This window comes from Ranitomeya imitator, chromosome 5 (genome assembly GCF_032444005.1).
Source record: "Ranitomeya imitator isolate aRanImi1 chromosome 5, aRanImi1.pri, whole genome shotgun sequence".
NCBI lineage: Eukaryota > Metazoa > Chordata > Amphibia > Anura > Dendrobatidae > Ranitomeya > Ranitomeya imitator.
Genome location: NC_091286.1, coordinates 192353337 through 192376649, shown reverse-complemented (window position 1 = coordinate 192376649; position 23313 = coordinate 192353337). Strand labels below are relative to the sequence as shown.

General features: G+C 45.8%; 1 protein-coding gene across 1 annotated transcript in view; it reads right to left on the bottom strand.

Annotated features, from left to right (window-relative positions):
• LOC138680613 (troponin T, cardiac muscle isoforms-like) overlaps window positions 1-23313 on the bottom strand; it is a 302991-nt gene that overhangs the window by 218586 nt on the left and 61092 nt on the right. The gene's annotated exons all lie outside the window — the stretch shown is intronic.

Genomic DNA, 23313 nt, shown 5'->3' with positions numbered 1-23313 from the left:
TCTGCACACTTTAGATGACTATTTCTATATATTTGTTTATATACGGCTAGAGTGCACCCTTCTCTTTATCATAGGCCTACTAAGCCTGTCTGCGGTCCCTCCTTCCACTAGTCCTCCACTGACCAGACCACTGCTGCCCGGGTACCCCTGGAACCTATTTTAAAGTGCCTACAGCCTACTTTTGTTATGTTAGGCCTACTAAGCCTGTCTGCGGTCCCTCCTTCCACTAGTCCTCCACTGACCAGACCACTGCTGCCCGTCTACCCCTGGAACCTTTTTTAAAGTGCCTACAGCCTACTTTTGTTATGTTAGGCCTACTAAGCCTGTCTGCGGTCCCTCCTTCCACTAGTCCTCCACTGACCAGACCACTGCTGCCCGTGTACCCCTGGAACCTATTTTAAAGTGCCTACAGCCTACTTTTGTTATGTTAGGCCTACTAAGCCTGTCTGCGGTCCCTCCTTCCACTAGTCCTCCACTGACCAGACCACTGCTGCCCGTGTACCCCTGGAACCTTTTTTAAAGTGCCTACAGCCTACTTTTGTTATGTTAGGTCTACTAAGCCTGTCTGCGGTCTTTCCTTCAACTAGTCCTCCACTGACCAGACCACTGCTGCCCGTGTACCCCTGGAACCTTTTTTAAAGTGCCTACAGCCTACTTTTGTTATGTTAGGTCTACTAAGCCTGTCTGCGGTCCCTACTTCCACTAGTCCTCCACTGACCAGACCACTGCTGCCCGTGTACCCCTGGAACCTTTTTTAAAGTGCCTACAGCCTACTTTTGTTATGTTAGGTCTACTAAGCCTGTCTGCGGTCCCTCCTTCCAATAGTCCTCCAATGACCACACCACTGCTGCCCGTGTACCCCTGGAACCTATTTTAAATTGCATAGAGCATCCTTTTTTTATTGTAGGCGTACTAAGTCTGTCTGCGGTCCATAATTGAAATTGTCCTCCACTGACCAGAGCAATGCTGCCTGTGTACTCCTGTAAACTTTTTTAAACTGCATCGAGCCTAATTTTTTGTTTAAGGCCTACTACCTGTGTCTGTCTGCGCCACTCAATACAGCTGTCCTCCTCTGAAAAAAGCTGAGCGTCAATAGTCTGGTTTTCAGCCTATAGGAATTTGAAAACTGCATTGGGGCTACTACTTCGGTAGGGCCTACTAATGGTGTCTGCCGCTCCAAGGTGTTCTCCAGGTTGCCTCTCCATAGCTTCGATCTTCTAGCTCTCGTTTAGTAGTTGTTGAAACAACACTGCATTAGGCCTACAAGTTGGGTCTGGGTTGTAGAGACAGTGTCTTCCGCTCCAAGGTGTTCTCCAGGTTGCCTCTCCATAGCTTCGATCTTCTAGCTCTCATTTAGTAGTTGTTGAAACAACACTGCATTAGGCCTACAAGTTGGGTCTGGGTTGTAGAGACGGTGTCTTTCGCTCCAAGGTGTTCTCCAGGTTGCCTCTCCATAGCTACAATCTTCTAGCTTTCGTTTAGTAGTTGTTGAAACAACACTGCATTAGGCCTACAAGTTGGGTCTGGGTTGTAGAGACAGTGTCTTCCGCTCCAAGGTGTTCTCCAGGTTGCCTCTCCATAGCTTCGATCTTCTAGCTCTCATTTAGTAGTTGTTGAAACAACACTGCATTAGGCCTACAAGTTGGGTCTGGGTTGTAGAGACGGTGTCTTCCGCTCCAAGGTGTTCTCCAGGTTGCCTCTCCATAGCTATAATCTTCTAGCTCTCGTTTAGTAGTTGTTGAAACAACACTGCATTAGGCCTACAAGTTGGGTCTGGGTTGTAGAGACGGTGTCTTCCGCTCCAAGGTGTTCTCCAGGTTGCCTCTCCATAGCTTCGATCTTCTAGCTCTCATTTAGTAGTTGTTGAAACAACACTGCATTAGGCCTACATGTTGGGTCTGGGTCGTAGAGACGTTGTCTGCCGCTCCAAGGTGTTCTCCAGGTTGCCTCTCCATTGCTTCAATCTTCATGCTCGTCTTAAGTAGTTGTTGAAACAACACTACATTAGGCCTACAAGTTGGGTCTGGGTCGTAGAGACGGTGTCTCCCGCTCCAAGGTGTTCTCCAGGTTGCCACATAATCGAAGCTGCATAGAGCCTATTTTGTTATTTTATGCCTACTAAGTCTTTCTGCGGTCCCTCCTTCCAATTGTCCTCCACTGAGCACACCAATGCAGACCATGTACCCATGTAACCTTTTTTAAACTTGCGTCGAGCCAACTTTGTGGTGTAAGGCCTACTTGTAGTGTCTGGCTGCGCCACTCAATACAGCTGTCCTCTTTACAAAAAATGACCTACAATTATCTGGTTTTCAGCCTATAGGAATTTTAAAACTGCAGTGGGCCTACTAGTTAGGTTGGGGCCTTCTATCGGTGTCTGCCGCTCCTTGCTGTTCTCCTCCAGTGAACAAAGCTGTGCCGCCTGTTTACTACTGTTGCCAATTTTGAACTGCATTTAGACTACTTGCTGATTTGGGCCTACTCTCTGTGTCAGCCTCTCATTCCAGCTGTCCTCCACTGAACAAAGCAATGCCCCCTGGTTAGTCCTGTTACCAATTTTGAACTGCATTTAGCCCACTTTATTCTTTGGGCCCATATCTGTTTCCCCCTCATCCTGCCCATTGCCCAGCCAGTGATAGATGAGTCTGCTGGTACATTGACCCATAACGCAACATTCCCCATGCACGCTACACTGCAAGATTGTGACCCTGCTGAAAGTCAGGTTCCCCTTCCCGCATACCATACCACCTTACACGGGGACAAAGAGGAAGGTGCAGATGAATGTGCAGGTTCCTTCATCAGGTGAGGGGAGGAATAATCGTTGGCGACATCACTGGCACAGGGCCCCTCATAGTACGCAAAAGTGTCGCTGCCGGTGGGAGGCGCCCCCGCCGTGCAAACACATCGCCGTACTTTGAGGGGCCCTGTGCCAGTGCCAATGCCAACGAGTGGGCCCCCCCCTGCTTGCTCAGGATCACAGCACTTGCAAAGTTGAAATACTTACCTCTCCCTGGTCCACTGCCGTGACGTGGTCCAGATTTCCTGGGCCCACTAATTACTTGAACCAGCCCTACCCCCCACAACTTTAGCCAAATGACCCCCAATTTCCAATGCCTTACTATTATTATAAGGTAAATTTAGATTGACAAGCTTCAGTAACAAGAATGTATGTTTTTTGCCATTAAAATGGGCACTGTAGGTGTTTTCCAGGCCTCCACTCACTGCCGACTATGCTCCCCTATTGACTTGCATTGGATTTCGTGTTTCGGTCGATCCCCGACTTTTCGCGATAATCGGCCGATTCCACTCGACTCGACTTTTGAGATAGTCGGGTTTCGCGAAACCCGACTCGACTCTAAAAAAGTCAAGGTCGCTCAACCCTACTTCCTGATAAACCCTCTTGCCAGATTCTCTTTAATATATTGTGACATTGCCATGGTCTCCAGGAGAGCTAGAGGATAAACATGTCCCCTGGCAGGCTCAGTGCCAGGCAAGAGATCTATAGGACAGTCATTGGGGCGGTGAGGTGGAAGAGTCTCCGCTGCCTTTTTGGAGAACATGTCCGTGTACTGCCAATAATGTTTAGGGAGAGGGGTTAGATCTGCGATGAGCTCTGATGTGGCAACCTGAACCTGAGGCATAAAACATCTTCCCTTACATGACCCATTCCAAGCGAATATGCTCCCAATAGATCAGTCAATATGAGGGGAGTGATAACGTAACCAGGGTTTCCCTAATACCTTGTCGATACCCTTGGGAATGACCAGCAACAAAATTATGTCCTGATGTTCTGGAGACATGACCAGAGAGAATGGAATGGTCTGATGTGTAATTTGTGAGGGCAGTGTGGACCCATTTACCACCTGGATGGTAACTGGCTTGGAGAGCATTACCAGAGGTATTGTATGCAGTTGGACCAAGGCAGAGGACCTAAAATTACCCTCAGCCCCGGAGTCCACACAAGACTCCACCAAAAAGATGGTCAAGCCAAAGGAAAGTGTTGCCCTAAAGGTCAATTTGGAGGAAAACGCCGCCTTGTCTAGTGAGCTTCCTGCCGTTGGGCACACTTGTTGGCATAATGACCAGGCTGCCTACCAACATGGTAGATCAAGCGGACCAAGACTTAAGTCCTGTTCGAGAAACCTTCATGGCCTCTTGAGGTTCAGAAACCTGGGTCAGAGATTCCAGAAGCTTGCCAAAACTTGGAGTCATCCGAAACCTGTGCCGACATTGACCTCGCTCCAACCTACGCTCAGAATGCCAAAGGTCGATGCGAGTGGATACCGATATCAATTCCACCAGAGTGGCCGGAATCTCCCTAGAGGCCAGAGTATCCTTTACATAATCAGCCAGCCCCCTCCAAAAGACAGGGATGAGGACTTTATCCGGCCACTCCAGCTCTGAAGCTAGAGTTCGGAAACGGATGGCAAATTGGCTGACCATGGAGGAGCCTTGGGATAAAGACAAAAAATGGAGAGCTGTATCATGTGTGACACAAGGTCCTAAAAAGACCTGCTTGATAGCGCTCAAAAAACGCGAGACGCTCTGCACCACAAGATCATTGCACTCCGAGAGAGGCGTAGCCCACTCCAGCGCTCGGTCCATCAACAGAGAGATCACAAAACCCACCTTAGCCGGTTCAGATCAAACATGACGCCAGCAGCTCCATATATATAGCACACAGATTCACGAATCCACTATAGATTTTACTGTCACCTGTGATCTTATTGGGCAGAGGGAGGTGAGAGAGAGATGGAACAGAGGTGGCAGTGGACACACGAGTCGCAGCTTCTGAGGCTGACTGAGCTGGTACCGCGGTGACATCCACAGCTGTGGTCGTGCACTCCAGAGCGGACATCCTCTCCTCCAGCTGCTGGATGTACCGCTATAAACGCTGCTCGTCCGCCATTGCAATCCAGACCCTGGCGCTAAGATACTGTTAGGGTTGGCGGAACACACTAAATAAAATATGGTAGTAAAGTGCATTCACCACACCGGTCCACCGTGCAAAGATGGAAAACTGCAGCTAAGAGGACAATGGCGAGACAAGCAGTGAGCGTAAGTGACTTGCACTAAGTTAACACTGAGTAAGTGAGTCGCACTGAGTTAACATCACTGAGTGGAAAAGCACATGGCTGTGCCAATCACACACAGGGACAGAAAAGGAACTTTGCAACAGGATTGTGTTTATCGGCACACAGCCACAGAGTGAATATGGCCCTAAATGCATACCCTGTTGGCCTCACAGGTGTACACAAGCCCCACTTGGGCAAGGGAACCTTTAGTGGACACCAACACAGTGCGAACATCCACAGAACTCCTCTCTGGAGAAGCCAGAATTCTAAAGGCTCAACGCCAGCCCTGAACCCGTACACACAATCTCCTCTCCAGAGGAACCGGAATTCTAAGGGCACTAGACCTGCCCTGAGCACATTCAAATGAGTCCACAGTACCATTAGGTTGCTCACGCACACAGAACATGAATTATCTTAACCCACCGACGGATGCGAAAAAGATCCTTTTATAGTTTTTGTCAATCTGACAGGACCATGCTCAGTGGCCAATCCGGAGCTGGACCAGGACCTGAGCATGTGACGGGAGACCACCAACAAGATGTCAACCCACGAGCATGCTCAGTAGAGCAAAACCTGGACTTAGTCTCAGGAGTGACTGCTCGCCGCTGAGAATTGCCAATTACTATAGCTGAACCTAAAGAGGCAGCAGTAACCAAGCACACAGCCAGAGTCTGAGCAAGATGCTGCGACCGATGTCTTTGCTAAGCAGCATTAACTGTGGTTGAGACTCAATGGGGGACCGCAGGAGAAGACAAGGCTTGGGATCCATTCTGCGCAGAGGGAGAATCCCAGTACCTAACAATCAGGTAGCTTTAATGTTCTTAAAGGGCCATTATTAAACAGTGGGTCTTCTATACTGTTATTGCCTATGCAGTGAGTGGCAGGGCTGCCACAACACCTCTTTCATGAGAGGGCCTCCTGAAAAAATGTTCCCATTATAAGAAAGTGGGTCACCCATAGTGTTTGCCTATGCATTGAATGCAAGGCCTACCTTGCCCTAAAATTACAGGCACCCCAATAAGCCTTTGAGCCCTCGTACTGGATGGCCACATGAAAGACAAGTTCACATTATTCATTTGGTACTGCCATACTGTTTGATTATGCATTGAATCCAAGGCCTGCCCTTCACCAACGTTACACGCACTCCAATAAGCCTTTGAAACCACATACTGGTTGGCCACAGGAAAACCAAGTTCACATTATTCGTTTGGTACTGCAATACTGTTTGCCTATGCATTGAATGCAAGGGCTGCCCTGCCGCAAAGTTACATGCATCCCAATAACCCTTTGAAAAGACATCCTGGATGGCCACATGAAATCAAAGTTCCCATTATTATAATTTTTAGAAGTCACATAAAGTTTACCAATGAAGTGACTACAAGACCTGCTCCAAATTTGCACGAAGTCCAGTCCAGTCACCCAAGGAAGAAATGTGGAGGATGGCCTCCGAAAAATGTTTTCCCAGTTTAAAGGAGCAGGTCTCTTCTACTTGTAATTCCCATACACTAAAGGCCCCTTCACATTAAGCGACGCTGCAGCGATACCGACAACGATCCGGATCGCTGCAGCGTCGCTGTTTGGTCGCTGGAGAGCTGTCACACAGACCGCTCTCCAGCGACCAACGATGCCGGTAACCAGGGTAAACATCGGGTAACTAAGCGCAGGGCCGCGCTTAGTAACCCGATGTTTACCCTGGTTACCATGCTAAAAGTAAAAAAAAACAAACACTAGATACTTACCTACAGCCGTCTGTCCTCCAGCGCTGCGCTCTGCTTCTCTGCACTCCTCCTGTACTGGCTGTGAGCCGGAAAGCAGAGCGGTGACGTCAGAAGATTGGTGTAACAGATGCGCGTCTGAAGCTTGTCATAAAAAATGCCCATGAGAAATAGGTTGCCAAAGACGCAGGTGACAGTATAAAGGGTAAATTGCAAGATGCTGGTGAGATGCTTTATTCTCGAAAGCAGCAGATCAGTGTTGGAGGAAAACTAAACAAAGTGATGGATGTTCATTTAAAACTAATTTTCAAGTGGAGTGCACCGGCTGTAACTATCAACACACCCGTGGCACAAGGTTTTTCATCTTCACACATACATCTTACCAAGAATATCCAAATGTCTCATCCTAAAAACAATTTTTCCGGTGTTACAAACATTGTTAAAGGAATGTCAATAAACGTAGTTAACCATGACCCTGGGAAACAACAGATTTCCTATTGACAAGATGGGGACGATGGTGGTATTGAGGACAACTTTCAACTTTCCAACATCCTCACCAAGAAGATAAAGAACACATCTTCAAACATTGTGCAAAAAAGTCTGTGAATATCTTGAAAATCTTTTTCTCTTTTTGCAAATTTTACCTCTTACTAAAGTGGTATAGAATGTTGCATACACAGCTCCCATGTCTACTCAGCACGAGACACCTTTATTACACACAAAGGGTCTAACCAACGTGTCATGGATACTTGTCACAAAGGAGGCCAGTTCATCAGTAGGGCCCAGTCCAAAATAGTCTGTCTTGAGCTCTTTAGAAGGCAAAAAAATAACCATTTCAAATTTACATCAAAGAGTCACAGATGAAGATAGCGTGGAGCTTTTCTGTGTATGCGGTGCCTTGAAGCACAACTGCTTGTTGAGTTCCTGAGTCGCAGAGGTTGTGTTTGTAAGAAAGGAAGATGCAGCTGGTGTCTAAAAAAAATACAACAACAGATATACCTAGCTGGACAACCAATGAAATGCAATCTTCTTTTGAATGGTAGTGTGATAACATCAGAACAGCCCATATTTCTAAGATTAAGTGACACCCCATCAAAGAAGGAAGGTGAATCTAGAAAAAACACAACTTCCTCCTCCTTCAATGTTTCTTAAAATCCTACGGCTGAAGTTGATCTTCATACTATCTTAAAAGCACTCTTTAAATCCTCAGGGTAATCATCAGTCATCCAACCACCTGCATTTCAGATTAAGCTCTGATGACACCAACACAACTTGAAGACTGTAATGAGATTCACAATTCACACATGAGCCCAGAGACAACTTTAAATAAAAAAACTTCAGTTTTTTATTTGGTTTTAGTTTAGCGCTGATGATCAACAGCAGATAGTTGAAGTTTGAAGGAGTCTGCCATCAGACATTGGGCAATTTATCCTATTCCCAGCATTGTAGAACAGTTCACCTTTGCTGTGGGCCAGTTGCGTTTCTTTTGGAATAGATATCCTTGTGACTTTGGATTTTATACAACATTCACATCTTATGGTAATTGAGCAATCTGATATCTTTAAATCTTTTGTCAATTCTTTTCTCTGTAGTTCCCTTATACTGTCAGGGTGTCTATGCCCTAGACGTCTATGCCACATGTGAATACAGTTTTCATGATCATGTGTACATACCTTCATCTGTTCCTTTGGTGTGTCAAAATGATATAATTGTTCATCTACCTTGGCATTGGTTATCACCTTGTTTCCTGCAATAATTGCACACTCATTGTCTTTGAATTTCACTGTAAGTCCTTTTGCTGTTAAACGTTTCACATAATAATCCACCTTCCAATTTTGGAACATACAACACATCCTGTACAAGTATCTTTGAATCTTGCCCGAACTTGTTTGAACAATTTAGCATACCTTGTCCGATACCTTCTGCGGTAATTTTGCTTCCATCTGCAAGATAAATGGCTTCTTTCTTATCTAAATCAAGATCAGTAAAGAAATTCTTGTCACTTGTCATATGACTCGTTGCTCCTGAATCAATAAACCAACCAAGTGATGATTTCTTGTCTGTTACTTTAAATGTGCCATTCCAATTATTCTCACATGAATCGGAAATTGAGTTTTTTACTTTCTGTGTATGCTTTTTATGTTGTAATTTTTGTTGTTCTGCTTTCCATATGGTACAGTCTTTCTTTAAATGACCTTTTTTCTCACATCTGAAGCATTCTCTTGTCTCTTTATAATGCTAGGTTCACATTGCTTTAATGGGACCGCGCTAACGAACAGCGTTGCATGGCAAAATTAACGCCGTGCAACGCGTCCGTTAGCACGCCCATTGGCAGCAATGGGAATGTGCATCGCTAGCGCGTGCCATTTTCGGCACGCGCTAGCGATGTGCCGGTGTTTTGTGACGCGCCTCGGACGCTGCTTGCAGCGTCCGCGGCGCGCCCGAGGTCCGTTCCCCGCTCTCGCAGATCGGGGATCTGCGAGAGCGGTGACGTTAAACGCAACCCCGAAAAAGACATTGCGTTAGCGCAATCCGCTAGCGCTTAGCACTAAACGGATTGCCCTAACGCAATATGAACCTAGCCTTATAGGGTTTTTTGAATTCTGTAGCTTTAAGAGCATTTTCACTGTCCTTTTCAGTAGAAGAATCATTTCTTTGTTCTTTTCTTCTCTGATATTCATCTATTAGTCTTGTTTTCACGAAATCTAATGTAATGTCAGTTTCTGGTCTCTTCTCAAGGGCATTTATCAAGGCTGTATACGAATCTGGAAACTGCACAACAATATAGCTGCTACATGACTTTCTTTAACATCTTCACCAATAGATCTTAGCTGTGATATCACTTCCATCATTGAGAATATGTGCTTCTGCATATCGTCATTTGCACTCAATCTCATACTGTACAGCTTTCTTAATAAAAATAACTTGTGATTCAAGCTAAGTCTTTCATACAGTTTTCTTAATGCTTCCCACATTCCCTCAGCTGTTTCTTCATTTCTTATATGTATTAATTGAGCATCATCCACTAATAAGCTAATGGTGGCTTTAGCTTGTCTATTCTTCTTATCCCATGTCTGATTATCTTGATCTGGTCTTGCTTTAACAATTACTTCCCATAGATCATCCTTAAATAACAACATCTCTACTTTGAATTTCCATAACTGATAATTTTCACTATTCAGTTTAGCTACTGTAAATTTCAGTTCTGTGTTACTCATCATCTTTATATAGTCTTACTTGTTTAGGGAGTTGTACTGAAGATATTCTCCTGTATTTCCTGTGAATTCTCTGTAATTATATCCAGCTCCTGGGATCATGAATTCCTCTGTCACTCTGTATCTGGATTTATTTCCTTCTGTTTACAGAGCTTATCTGTGTGCTCCGTTATCTGGGGTTATAAACCAGGATCCTGCTGCCTGGGCTTGTAGTGCAGACCTGCAGTGTCTGGGCCCATAACCTGTTGCAGAGTGCGTCTTCTTGCAGTCACTGCTGTACTTACGAGCGCTTCAATCAGCAAGATATCTTGAGTAAACAGTATTTACTTCATACTGGATAAACATGAGATACAATTCAGTGTCACACAGTCCGTGCACTAAAGACATAACACATTCAAGAAGAAGAAGAAAAAAAACAGGAAGTAAGAAAACAACCAACAATTGAGAGCTTCCCTCCCCACATTACAGCACGTATATAACTTTACACACTATCGCCATCTGCTGTCTGGTTAGTATAAAGCCCTCCTTTCACTTATAATAAGTCCTAATCTGTTGCATATGCCAACATGAAATTCAAAAGTTTAAAACATTGTAATCCTTTTGTGGATAGCACTGTATACTTACAAATGCTCATGCTTTCTACCCAGTACATTCCTTTCCTTTCTTTTCTCTGCTCTATGTAGAACTAGTAAATCTCTTTTCCTTCATAAATCATTCTCCTCATCAACTCTTGACCTAGCTGCTCCACCCTCCTGTAAGACACATGTACTTGGATGCAGCGACACTCGCAGGGAGATAACCAGAAGAAAGGATTGCAAAGCAAAACAGTATAAGAGCTGTTTAACTATGTAAGAAGCAAGCCCAGATTGGGGATACCTTTTTCACACCGGGGCCGGAACTGTCAGGACTGTCACCTTTGTTGTCTGGGGGAAAGCTCAGAGACTCGGACAAACCTTTGCACTTGACAGCAGGGGGTGGAGTGTGGATAAAAAGGGCAGAGCGCGCAAAATGGCAGGCAGACGTTTCAGGAAGATGCAGCGTGCAGCAGAGGAGTTTAAGTGCTCCATCCTCTGAGCACTGTGACAGCGCAGGGCCACTCTATATTGTCCTGGCTGCTCCCTACAGAGACTGTGACCGGAGAACCGTTTTCTGCCCACTGTCCCCTTCTGCTCAAGTAACTACACGTCTCAAGCCACCGTATAACTCGCACATGCCGCCTAAAAGAAACTGGGTGACTAATCCAGAACTTTACCTTTACTCACCCGCTTACGACTGCCGGCCTTTGCCCAGCCCTGGCAGTACACAGGACTGCTCTTTTCCCTGCTGCTCTGGACTCCAGGACAGACGGCTGTTATGACCTGGTGGTTAAGAGGCCACACTGAAATGACCTGGTGGCTAAAACGCAACATGGAACAAGCTCTGAGAAGGTGGTATCTCTACTGACCGCAGTCCCTAATCCTAACAACACAACTAGAAATAGCCGTGGGATGTTCCTGACACTCCCTAGACACCTCGTCACAGCCTCAGATATAACTACCCCTAAAGAAGGAAATAGAAAGCTATCTTGCCTCAGAGAAACCCCCAAAAGGAAAGACAGCCCCCCACAAATATTGACTGTGAAAGGAGAGGGAAATGACGAACACAGAAATGAAATTAGATTTCAGCAAAGGGAGGCCAAAACTAAACTAGATAGACAGAGAGCAAAGGATACTGTGCGGACAGTATTAAAAACTACAAAATCCACGCAGAGTTTACAAAAATGAACTCCACACCAACTTACGGTGTGGAGGGGCAAATCTGCTTTCCCAGAGCTTCCAGCTAGCCTGAATAAGACATAGTGACAAGCTGGACAAAAGAGACAAAATGCAAAGCAATAGAGTCCAAACAAATGGACAAACAAAACTAGCAAAACTTATCTTTTGCAGACAAGGACTGGCCATATGAGAAATCCAAGGGAAGAATCAAATCCAACCAAGAACATTGACAGCAGGCATGGACTAAAGCCCAGAACAGGTTTAAATAACAAACCCAGGCAAGGCGATTAGTGAAGGCAGCTGCTACAACTACCTAACGGAGCAGCAGTTCCACTTGAAACCACCAGAGGGAGCCCAAGGGCAGAACTCGCAAAAATACCATTAGCAACCACAGGAGGGAGCTCCAGAACGGAACTCACAACAGTACCCCCTCCTTGAGGAGGGGTCACCGAACCCTCACCAGAGCTCCCAGGCCGATCAGGACGAGCCAAGTGGAAAGCATGAACCAAATCGGGAGCATGAACATCGGAGGCAACAACCCAAGAATTATCCTCCTGGCCATAACCCTTCCACTTGACCAGATACTGAAGCTTCCGCCTCGAAAAACGAGAATCCAAAATCTTCTCTACCACATATTCCAATTCCCCCTCAACCAACACCGGAGCAGGAGGATCAACGGAGGGAACCATAGGTACCACATATCTCCGCAACAAGGATCTATGGAACACATTATGAATGGAAAAGGAAGCTGGAAGGGCCAAACGAAAAGACACTGGATTGATAATTTCAGAAATCTTATAAGGCCCAATAAAGCGAGGCTTGAACTTAGGGGAAGAAACCTTCATAGGAACATGACGAGAAGACAACCAGACCAAATCCCCAACACGAAGCCGGGGACCAACACACCGACGACGGTTAGCAAAACGCTGAGCCTTCTCCTGAGACAACGTCAAATTGTCCACCACATGAGTCCAAATTTGCTGCAACCTGTCCACCACGGAATCCACACTAGGACAGTCAGAAGGCTCAAGCTGCCCTGAAGAAAAACGAGGATGAAAACCAAAGTTACAAAAAAAAGGCGAAACCAAGGTAGCCGAACTAGCCCGATTATTAAGGGCAAACTCGGCCGACGGCAAAAAGGTCACCCAATCATCCTGATCAGCAGACACGAAGCATCTTAAATAGGTTTCCAAGGTCTGATTGGTTCGCTCCGTTTGGCCATTTGTCTGAGGATGGAATGCAGAAGAAAAAGACAAATCAATGCCCATTCTAGCACAAAATGACCGCCAAAACCTAGAAACGAACTGGGAACCTCTGTCAGACACAATATTCTCCGGAATACCATGCAAACGAACCACATGCTGAAAAAATAATGGAACCAAATCAGAAGAGGAAGGCAACTTATGCAACGGCACCAAATGGACCATCTTAGAAAACCGGTCACAAACCACCCAGATGACAGACATCTTCTGAGAAACAGGAAGATCAGAAATAAAATCCATGGAAATATGCGTCCAGGGCCTCTCAGGAATAGGCAAAGGCAAAAGCAACCCGCTGGCACGGGAACAGCAAGGCTTAGCCCGAGCACAGGTCCCACAGGACTGCACAAACGAACGCACATCCCGCGACAAGGAAGGCCACCAAAAGGACCTAGCCACCAAATCTCTGGTACCGAAAATCCCAGGGTGACCAGCCAACACCGAACAATGAACCTCAGAAATTGCCCTACTAGTCCATCTATAAGGAACAAACAATTTCCCCACAGGACAGCGGACAGGTTTATCAGCCTGAAACTCCTGAAGTACCCGCCGTAAATCAGGGGAGATGGCAGAAAGAATCACCCCCTCCTTGAGGATCCCAGACGGCTCAAGAACTCCCAGAGAATCAGGCAAAAAACTCCTAGAAAGGGCATCAGCCTTCACATTCTTAGATCCAGGAATATACGAGACCACAAAATCAAATCGTGAGAAAAATTAAGACCACCGAGCCTGTCTATGATTCAACCGCTTAGCAGACTCGAGGTAAATCAGATTCTTGTGACCAGTCAAGACCACCACGCGATGCTTGGCTCCCTCAAGCCAATGTCGCCACTCCTCAAATGCCCACTTCATAATCAACAACTCCCGATTGCCGACATCATAATTACGCTCAGAAGACGAAAATTTTCTGGAGAAGAAGGCACAAGGTTTCATCATAGAGCCATCAGAATTTCTCTGAGACAAATTGGCCCCTGCCCCAATCTCAGAAGCATCAACCTCAACCTGAAAAGGCGGAGAAACATCTGGCTGACGCAACACAGGGGCAGAAGTAAAACGACGTTTAAGCTCCTGAAAGGCCTCAACAGCCGCAGAGGACCAATTCACCACATCAGCGCCCTTCCTCGTCAAATCGGTCAGAGGCTTCACCACACTAGAAAAATTAGCAATAAAGCGACGATAAAAATTGGCAAAGCCCAAAAATTTCTGAAGGCTCTTTACAGATGTAGGTTGAGTCCAATCATGAATGGCCTGGACTTTAACAGGGTCCATTTCAATAGCCGAGGGAGAAAAAATGAAACCCAAAAAAGAAACCCTCTGAACTCCAAAGAGGCACTTAGACCCCTTCACAAACAACGCATTAGTACGAAGGACCTGAAACACCATCCTAACCTGCTTCACATGAGACTCCCAATCATCGGAGAAAACCAAAATATCATCCAAATACACAATCTGCTACAGATGGATCTGGATAAGTTGGAAACTTGGGCTGAAAGGTGGCAGATGAGGTTTAACAATGATAAATGTAAGGTTATACACATGGGAAGAAGGAATCAATATCACCATTACACACTGAATGGGAAACCACTGGGTAAATCTGACAGGGAGAAGGACTTGGGGATCCTAGTTAATGATAAACTTACCTGGAGCAGCCAGTGCCAGGCAGCAGCTGCCAAGGCAAACAGGATCATGGGGTGCATTAAAAGAGGTCTGGATACACATGATGAGAGCATTATACTGCCTCTGTACAAATCCCAAGTTAGACCGCACATGGAGTACTGTGTCCAGTTTTGGGCACCGGTGCTCATGAAGGATATAATGGAACTAGAGAGAGTACAAAGGAGGGCAACAAAATTAATAAAGGGGATGGGAGAACTACAATACCCAGATAGATTAGCGAAATTAGGATTATTTAGTCTAGAAAAAAGACGACTGAGGGGCGATCTAATAACTATGTATAAGTATATAAGGGGACAATACAAATATCTCGCTGAGGATCTGTTTATACCAAGGAAGGTGACGGGCACAAGGGGGCATTCTTTGCGTCTGGAGGAGAGAAGGTTTTTCCACCAACATAGAAGAGGATTCTTTACTGTTAGGGCAGTGAGAATCTGGAATTGCTTGCCTGAGGAGGTGGTGATGGCGAACTCAGTCGAGGGGTTCAAGAGAGGCCTGGATGTCTTCCTGGAGCAGAACAATATTGTATCATACAATTATTAGGTTCTGTAGAAGGACGTAGATCTGGGGATTTATTATGATGGAATATAGGCTGAACTGGATGGACAAATGTCTTTTTTCGGCCTTACTAACTAACTATGTAATCATAAATTTATCCAGATAATTCCGGAAGATATCTTGCATAAAGGACTGAAATACCGATGGAGCATTAGAGAGCCCGAATGGCATTACAAGATATTCAAAATGGCCTTCAGGCGTATTAAATGCTGTTTTCCATTCATCACCTTGTTTAATACGCACAAGATTATGCGCCCCTCGGAGGTCGATTTTAGTAAACCAACTAGCACCCTTAAAGGGACACTGTCACCTGAATTTGGAGGGAACAATCTTCAGCCATGGAGGCGGGGTTTTGGGGTTTTTGATTCACCCTTTCCTTACCCGCTGGCTGCATGCTGGCTGCAATATTGGATTGAAGTTCATTCTCTGTCCTCCGTAGTACATGCTTGCACATGGCAATCTTGCCTTGCGCAGGCGGGTACTACTGAGGACAGAGAATGAACTTCAATCCAATATTGCAGCCAGCATGCAGCCAGCGGGTAAGGAAAGGGTGAATCAAACACCCAAAAACCCCGCCTCCATGGCTGAAGATTGTTCCCTCCAAATTCAGGTGACAGTGTCCCTTTAATCCGAGCAAACAAATCAGAAAGCAAAGGTAACGGATACTGGAATTTGACAGTGATCTTATTGAGAAGGCGATAATCTATACAGGGTCTCAAGGAGCCATCCTTCTTGGCAACAAAAAAAAAATCCCGCTCCCAACGGTGACGAAGACGGGCAAATATGCCCTTTCTCCAAGGACTCCTTTACATAACTCCGCATAGCGGCATGCTCTGGCACAGACAGATTGAAAAGTCGGCCCTTAGGGAACTTACAGCAAGGAATCAAATTAATGGTACAATCGCAGTCCCTATGAGGAGGCAGGGAACTTGACTTGGGCTCATCAAATACATCCTGGAAATCCGACAAAAACTCAGGAACTTCAGAAGAAGGGGACAAAGAAATGGACATCCTAGGAATATCACTATGTATTCCCTGACAACCCCAACCAGTCACAGACATAGATTTCCAATCCAGCACTGGATTATGTACCTGTAACCATGGAAAACCCAGCACAACAACATCATGCAAATTATGCAATACAATACAATATCATTGTATCACAGGTGATTGAATCTTTTGAAATTCAAACTAACCATCTTCAATGAGTTTTAAGGTACCTTCACACATAACGATATTGTTAACGATATCGTTGCTATTTGTGACGTAGCAACGATATCGTTAATGAAATCGTTCTGTATGACAGCGACCAACGATCAGGCCCCTGCTGGGAGATCGTTGGTCGCTGAATAAAGTCCAGAACTTTATTTCGTCGCTGGACTCCCTGGAGACATCGCTGGATCGGCGTGTGTGACACCGATCCAGCGATGTCTTCACTGGTAACCAGGGTAAACATCGGGTAACTAAGCGCAGGGCCGCGCTTAGTAACCCGATGTTTACCCTGGATACCATGCTAAAAGTTAAAAAAAACAAACAGTACATACTTACCTACCGCTGTCTGTCCTCCAGCGCTGTGCTCTGCACTCCTCCTGTACTGTCTGTGAGCCGGAAAGCAGAGCGGTGACATCACCGCTCTGCTTTCCGGCTCACAGACAGTACAGGAGGAGAGCAGAGAAGCAGAGCGCAGCGCTGGAGGACAGACAGCGGTAGGTAAGTATGTAGTGTTTGTTTTTTTTAACTTTTAGCATGGTATCCAGGGTAAACATCGGGTTACTAAGCGCGGCCCTGCGCTTAGTTACCCGATGTTTACCCTGGTTACCGGCATCGTTGGTCGCTGGAGAGCTGTCTGTGTGACAGCTCTCCAGCGACCAAACAGCGACGCTGCAGCGATCCGGATCGTTGTCGGTATCGCTGCAGCGTCGCTTAATGTGAAGGGGCCTTTACTCCAAAACTTAATTCACAGCTAATCTAATTACCTGGAAAAGACAACTGTGACATTCTGGTGCATACTACCACTATATTGTGCCCCTTTGGAGCTCTTTAAAGTGTGCATAGCCTTAGAAATGTCCAAGTGTCCTCAATATATATGACTATGGGAAAATGGATGACAACCGTGGTTGACTACACAGCAATAACAGACTTTTTAGGGGTCCTAAATTTTAAAATTGCTTAAAAATTATCATTTTTGGAGGTAGGTGTACAGGTGCCTGCTTTGGTGGAGTTTATACAATGGCAGTACAAAAGGAAGCAGCTGTAATTTTTCACAAGTGGTGGTGTAACTCTGTAAATAATTTTTCTGTTTGGGGAGCATCAATTGTTTTGTTTTTTGGTTAATTAAGAAGTAATAGCTATATCACATGTCGTCCAAAAATTATCTATTTATTTATGTGTTGGGATTCTTTTGCACATTGTTACCAGATGAAATTTTAGCACTCTGCAGGAGCACTCTGCACATGTGATCCCCTGCCATTGGGATCATGACAGTATAGCCGGCCAGAAAAAATTGGTCATCGTTTTGGCTGAAGTAGGAGGAAAAGTAGTCTGAGGAAGTTTTTTTTTTTTTTTCCTCAGTGTTTGCTGCCTAGCCTTAATTGCAGCTTGACTGCTTCTTTCCTCCTCTTAATCCTTGAATGGCTCTGACCTCAGCTGTTTATCATGGACGTCCAGAGTTTGGCTTCCAGCCTGAATAATCTTGCTGCTAAGGTTCAAAATATACAAGATTTTGTTGTACATACGCCTATGTCTGAACCTAGAATTCCTGTCCCAGAGTTTTTTTCTGGAGATAGATCTAGTTTTCTGAATTTTAGGAACAATTGCAAGTTGTTTCTTTCCTTGAAATCTCGCTCCTCTGAAGACCCTGCTCAGCAGGTCAAGATTGTTATATCTTTCCTGCGGGGTGACCCTCAGAATTGGGCATTTGCATTGGCACCAGGGGATCCTGCGTTGCTCAATGTGGATGCGTTTTTTCTGGCATTGTGTTTGCTCTATGAGGAACCTAACCTAGAGATTCAGGCTGAAAAATCTTTATTGGCTCTCTCTCAGGGGCAAGATGAAGCAGAAATATATTGTCAGAAATTTCGGAAGTGGTCGGTGCTTACTCAGTGGAATGAGTGCGCTCTGGCTGCAAAATTCAGAGATGGCCTTTCTGAGGCAATTAAAGATGTTATGGTGGGGTTCCCGGCGCCTACAGGTCTGAATGAGTCCATGACTATGGCTATTCAGATTGATCGGCGTTTACGGGAGCGCAAACCTGTGCACCATTTGGCGGTGTCTTCTGAACAGGCACCTGAGATAATGCAATGTGATAGAATTCAGTCCAGAAGTGAACGGCAAAATTATAGGCGGAAAAATGGATTGTGTTTTTATTGTGGTGATTCAGCTCATGTTATATCAGCATGCTCTAAACGGTGGATAAGTCTGTTGCCATTGGTACTTTACAGTCTAAGTTCATTCTGTCTGTGACGCTGATGTGTTCATTATCATCCATTTCCGTCGATGCCTATGTAGATTCAGGCGCTGCCCTGAGTCTTATGGATTGGTCATTTGCCAATCGCTGTGGGTTTAGTCTGGAGCCTCTGGAAGTTCCTATTCCTTTGAAAGGAATTGACTCTACACCTTTGGCTATGAATAAACCTCAGTACTGGACACAAGTGACCATGCGTATGACTCCCGTTCATCAGGAGGTGATTCGCTTCCTGGTACTGTATAATTTACATGATGTCTTAGTGCTTGGTCTGCCATGGTTACAAACTCATAACCCAGTCTTGGACTGGAAAACAATGTCTGTGTTAAGCTGGGGATGTCAGGGGGTTCATGATGATGCATCTCCGATTTCTATCGCTTCATCTACTCCTTCTGAGGTTCCGGTATTTTTGTCTGATTATCGGGAGGTTTTTGAGGAGCCCAAGCTCAGTTCGCTTCCTCCTCACAGGGATTGCGATTGTGCTATAGATTTGATTCCCGGCAGTAAATTCCCTAAAGGTCGTTTGTTCAATCTGTCAGTGCCAGAGCATACTGCTATGCGGAATTATGTTAAGGAGTCCTTGAAAAGGGACATATCCGTCCATCTTCGTCCCCTTTGGGAGCAGGTTTTTTTTTTTGTGGCCAAAAAAGATGGTTCCTTGAGGCCTTGCATAGATTATCGTCTTTTGAATAAGATTACAGTCAAATATCAGTATCCTTTGCCATTGTTGACTGATTTGTTCGCTCGTATTAAGGGGGCTAAATGGTTCACTAAGATTGATCTTCGGGGTGCGTATAATCTTGTGCGGATAAGGCAGGGTGATGAGTGGAAAACCGCATTTAATACGCCTGAGGGCCATTTCGAGTATTTGGTGATGCCTTTTGGACTTTCTAATGCTCCTTCTGTCTTCCAGTCTTTTATGCACGATATTTTCCGTGAATATCTGGATAAATTTATTATCGTGTATTTGGATGATGTTTTGGTTTTTTCTGATGACTGGGAGTCTCATGTTCAGCAGGTCAGGAAGGTGTTTCAGGTCCTGCGGGCCAATTCTTTGTTTGTAAAGGGTTCTTAATGTCTCTTTGGAGTCCAGAAGATTTCTTTTTTGGGGTATATTTTTTCCCCTTCTACTATTGAGATGGATCCCGTCAAGGTTCAGGCTATTTGTGACTGGACGCAGCCTACATCTCTTAAGAGTCTACAGAAGTTCTTGGGCTTTGCTAATTTTTATCGTCGCTTCATAACTAATTTTTCTAGTGTTGTTAAGCCTTTGACGGATTTGACTAAAAAGGGTGCTGAAGTTACTGATTGGTCTCCTGCGGCTGTGGAGGCCTTTCAGGAACTTAAGCGCCGGTTTTCTTCTGCTCCTGTGTTGCGTCAGCCAGATACGTCGCTTCCTTTTCAGGTTGAGGTCGATGCTTCCGAGATCGGAGCGGGGGTGGTTTTGTCACAGAGAAGCTCCGATGGCTCAGTGATGAAGCCATGTGCGTTCTTTTCTAGAAAATTTTCGCCCGCTGAACGGAATTATGATGTTGGTAATCGGGAGCTTTTGGCCATGAAGTGGGCATTTGAGGAGTGGCGTCATTGGCTTGAGGGTGCTAGACATCGTGTGGTGGTCTTGACTGATCACAAAAATCTGATGTACCTTGAGTCTGCCAAGCGTCTGAATCCTAGACAGGCTCGTTGGTCACTGTTTTTCTCCCGTTTCAATTTTGTGGTTTCATACCTGCCAGGTTCAAAGAATGTGAAGGCGGATGCTCTTTCTAGGAGTTTTGTGCCTGACTCCCCTGGAAATTCTGAGCCCACTGGTATCCTTAGGGATGGGGTGATTTTGTCGGCTGTCTCCCCAGACTTGCGACGTGCTTTGCAGGAGTTTCAGGCGGATAAACCTGATCGTTGTCCGCCGGAAAGACTGTTTGTTCCGGATAATTGGACCAGTAGAGTCATCTCCGAGGTCCATTCTTCTGTGTTGGCAGGTCATCCTGGAATATTTGGTACTAGAGACTTGGTGGCCAGGTCTTTTTGGTGGCCTTCCTTGTCGAGGGATGTGCGTTCTTTCGTGCAGTCTTGTGGAGTTTGCGCTCGGGCTAAGTCTTGCTGTTCTAGGGCCAGTGGATTGTTGTTACCTTTGCCTATCCCGAAGAGGCCTTGGACGCACATTTCCATGGACTTTATTTCGGATCTCCCTGTCTCTCAAAAAATGTCCGTCATATGGGTTGTGTGTGACCGCTTTTCTAAGATGGTTCATCTGGTACCCTTGCCTAAGTTACCTTCCTCCTCTGAGTTGGTCCCTCTGTTTTTTCAAAACGTGGTCCGTCTGCATGGCATTCCGGAGAACATCGTTTCTGACAGGGGATCCCAGTTTGTGTCTAGATTTTGGCGGACGATCTGTGCTAAGATGGGCATTGATTTGTCCTTTTCGTCTGCATTCCATCCTCAGACGAATGGCCAGACGGAACGAACTAATCAGACTTTAGAAACTTATTTAAGGTGTTTTGTTTCTGCTGATCAAGATGACTGGGTTTCCTTTTTGCCGCTTGCCGAGTTTGCCCTTAATAATCGGGCTAGTTCTGCTACCTTGGTGTCTCCTTTCTTTTGTAATTCGGGGTTTCATCCTCGTTTTTCCTCTGGTCAGGTGGAGCCTTCTGATTGTCCTGGAGTGGACATGGTGGTAGATAGGTTGCATCGGATTTGGAGTCATGTGGTGGACAATTTGAAGTTGTCCCAGGAGAGGGCTCAGCAGTTTGCTAATCGCCGTCGCCGCGTGGGTCCTCGACTTCTTGTTGGGGACTTGGTGTGGTTGTCTTCTCGTTTTGTTCCTATGAAGGTCTCTTCTCCTAAGTTCAAGCCTCGGTTCATCGGTCCCTATAGGATCTTGGAAATTCTTAACCCTGTGTCGTTTCGTTTGGATCTCCCGGCATCGTTTGCTATTCATAATGTGTTCCATCGGTCGTTGTTGCGGAAGTATGAGGTACCTGTCGTTCCTTCGCTTGAGCCTACTGCTCCGGTGCTGGTGGAGGGTGAATTGGAGTATGTTGTGGAGAAGATCTTGGATTCTCGTGTTTCCAGACGGAAACTCCAGTATTTGGTCAAGTGGAAGGGTTATGGTCAGGAGGATAATTCTTGGGTGATTGCCTCTGATGTTCATGCTGCCGATTTGGTCCGTGCTTTTCATAGGGCTCATCCTGGTCGCCCTGGTGGTTCTCGTGAGGGTTCGGTGACCCCTCCTCAAGGCGGGGGTACTGTTGTGAGTTCTGTTTTTGGGCTCCCTCTGGTGGTTACTGATGGTACTGGGTGACTTGTGTTCTCTGCGGTCTCTGGTGTCCACCTGTTCCATCAGGTTATGGGAGTTTCCTATTTAACCTGGCTTTTTTTGTCATTTCCTCGCCGGCTATCAATGTAATCAGCGTGTCTTTTTACCTCTGCTCCCTGCGTCTGTTATCTTCAGGACAAGCTAAGTTTTGATTTTCCTGTTCCACGTTTTGCTTAATTTTTGTCTTAGTCCAGCTTGCAGAGATGTGATTCCTTGCTGCTGGTTGCTCTAGTGGGCTGAAATTACTCCTCATGTTCCATGAGTTGGCACATGAGTTCAAGTAATTTCAGGATGGTTTTTTGAAGGGTTTTTCGCTGACCGCGCAGTTCACTTTTGTATCCTCTGCTATCTAGCTTTAGCGGGCCTCATTTTTGCTGATTCTATTTTTATAACTACGTATGTGCTTTCCTCTCATTTCACCGTTATTACATGTGGGGGGCTGCTATTTCTGTGGGGTGTTTCTCTGGAGGCAAGTGAGGTCTGTGTTTCTTCTTATAGGGGAAGTTAATCCTTCGGCTGGCGCGAGACGTCTAGGAATCATCGTAGGCACGTTCCCCGGCTACTGCTAGTTGTGTGTTTAGGTTCAGGATCGCGGTCAGCTCAGGTTCCATCACCCTAGAGCTTGTTTTGTTTTTGTGCTTGTCCTTTTGTGATCCCCTGCCATTGGGATCATGACAGGACCCCTCTATTATTCATAATCAACATGGCTGAAGCTGGCAGCTGAGGGTTGCAGACCCCAGCTTAAAGGGACACTGTCACCTGAATTTGGAGGGAACAATCTTCAGCCATGGAGGCGGGGTTTTGGGGTTTTTGATTCACCCTTTCCTTACCCGCTGGCTGCATGCTGGCTGCAATATTGGATTAAAGTTCATTCTCTGTCCTCCATAGTACACGCCTGCGCAAGGCAAGATTGCCTTGTGCAGGCGTGTACTATGGAGGACAGAGAATGAACTTCAATCCAATATTGCAGCCAGCATGCAGCCAGCGGGTAAGGAAAGGGTGAATCAAAAACCCCAAAACCCCGCCTCCATGGCTGAAGATTGTTCCCTCCAAATCCAGGTGACAGTGTCCCTTTAAAGTTTTGCCTGGCTGGTTATAGAACATACAGGGGAACCCACGCCGGGTTTTTCAGTCATTTAGTTACATCACAAGTGGCAGGTGAGGAATACCCAGATCATCTGCTCCAGTAGTCACTGTTATTAGCAGCAGCAGGTGAAGGTTGATGGGAGTAATAGTCCAAAAAGCCCCCACCTGCAGTCATTGTTCTAACTTGAATATAACTTTCATCAT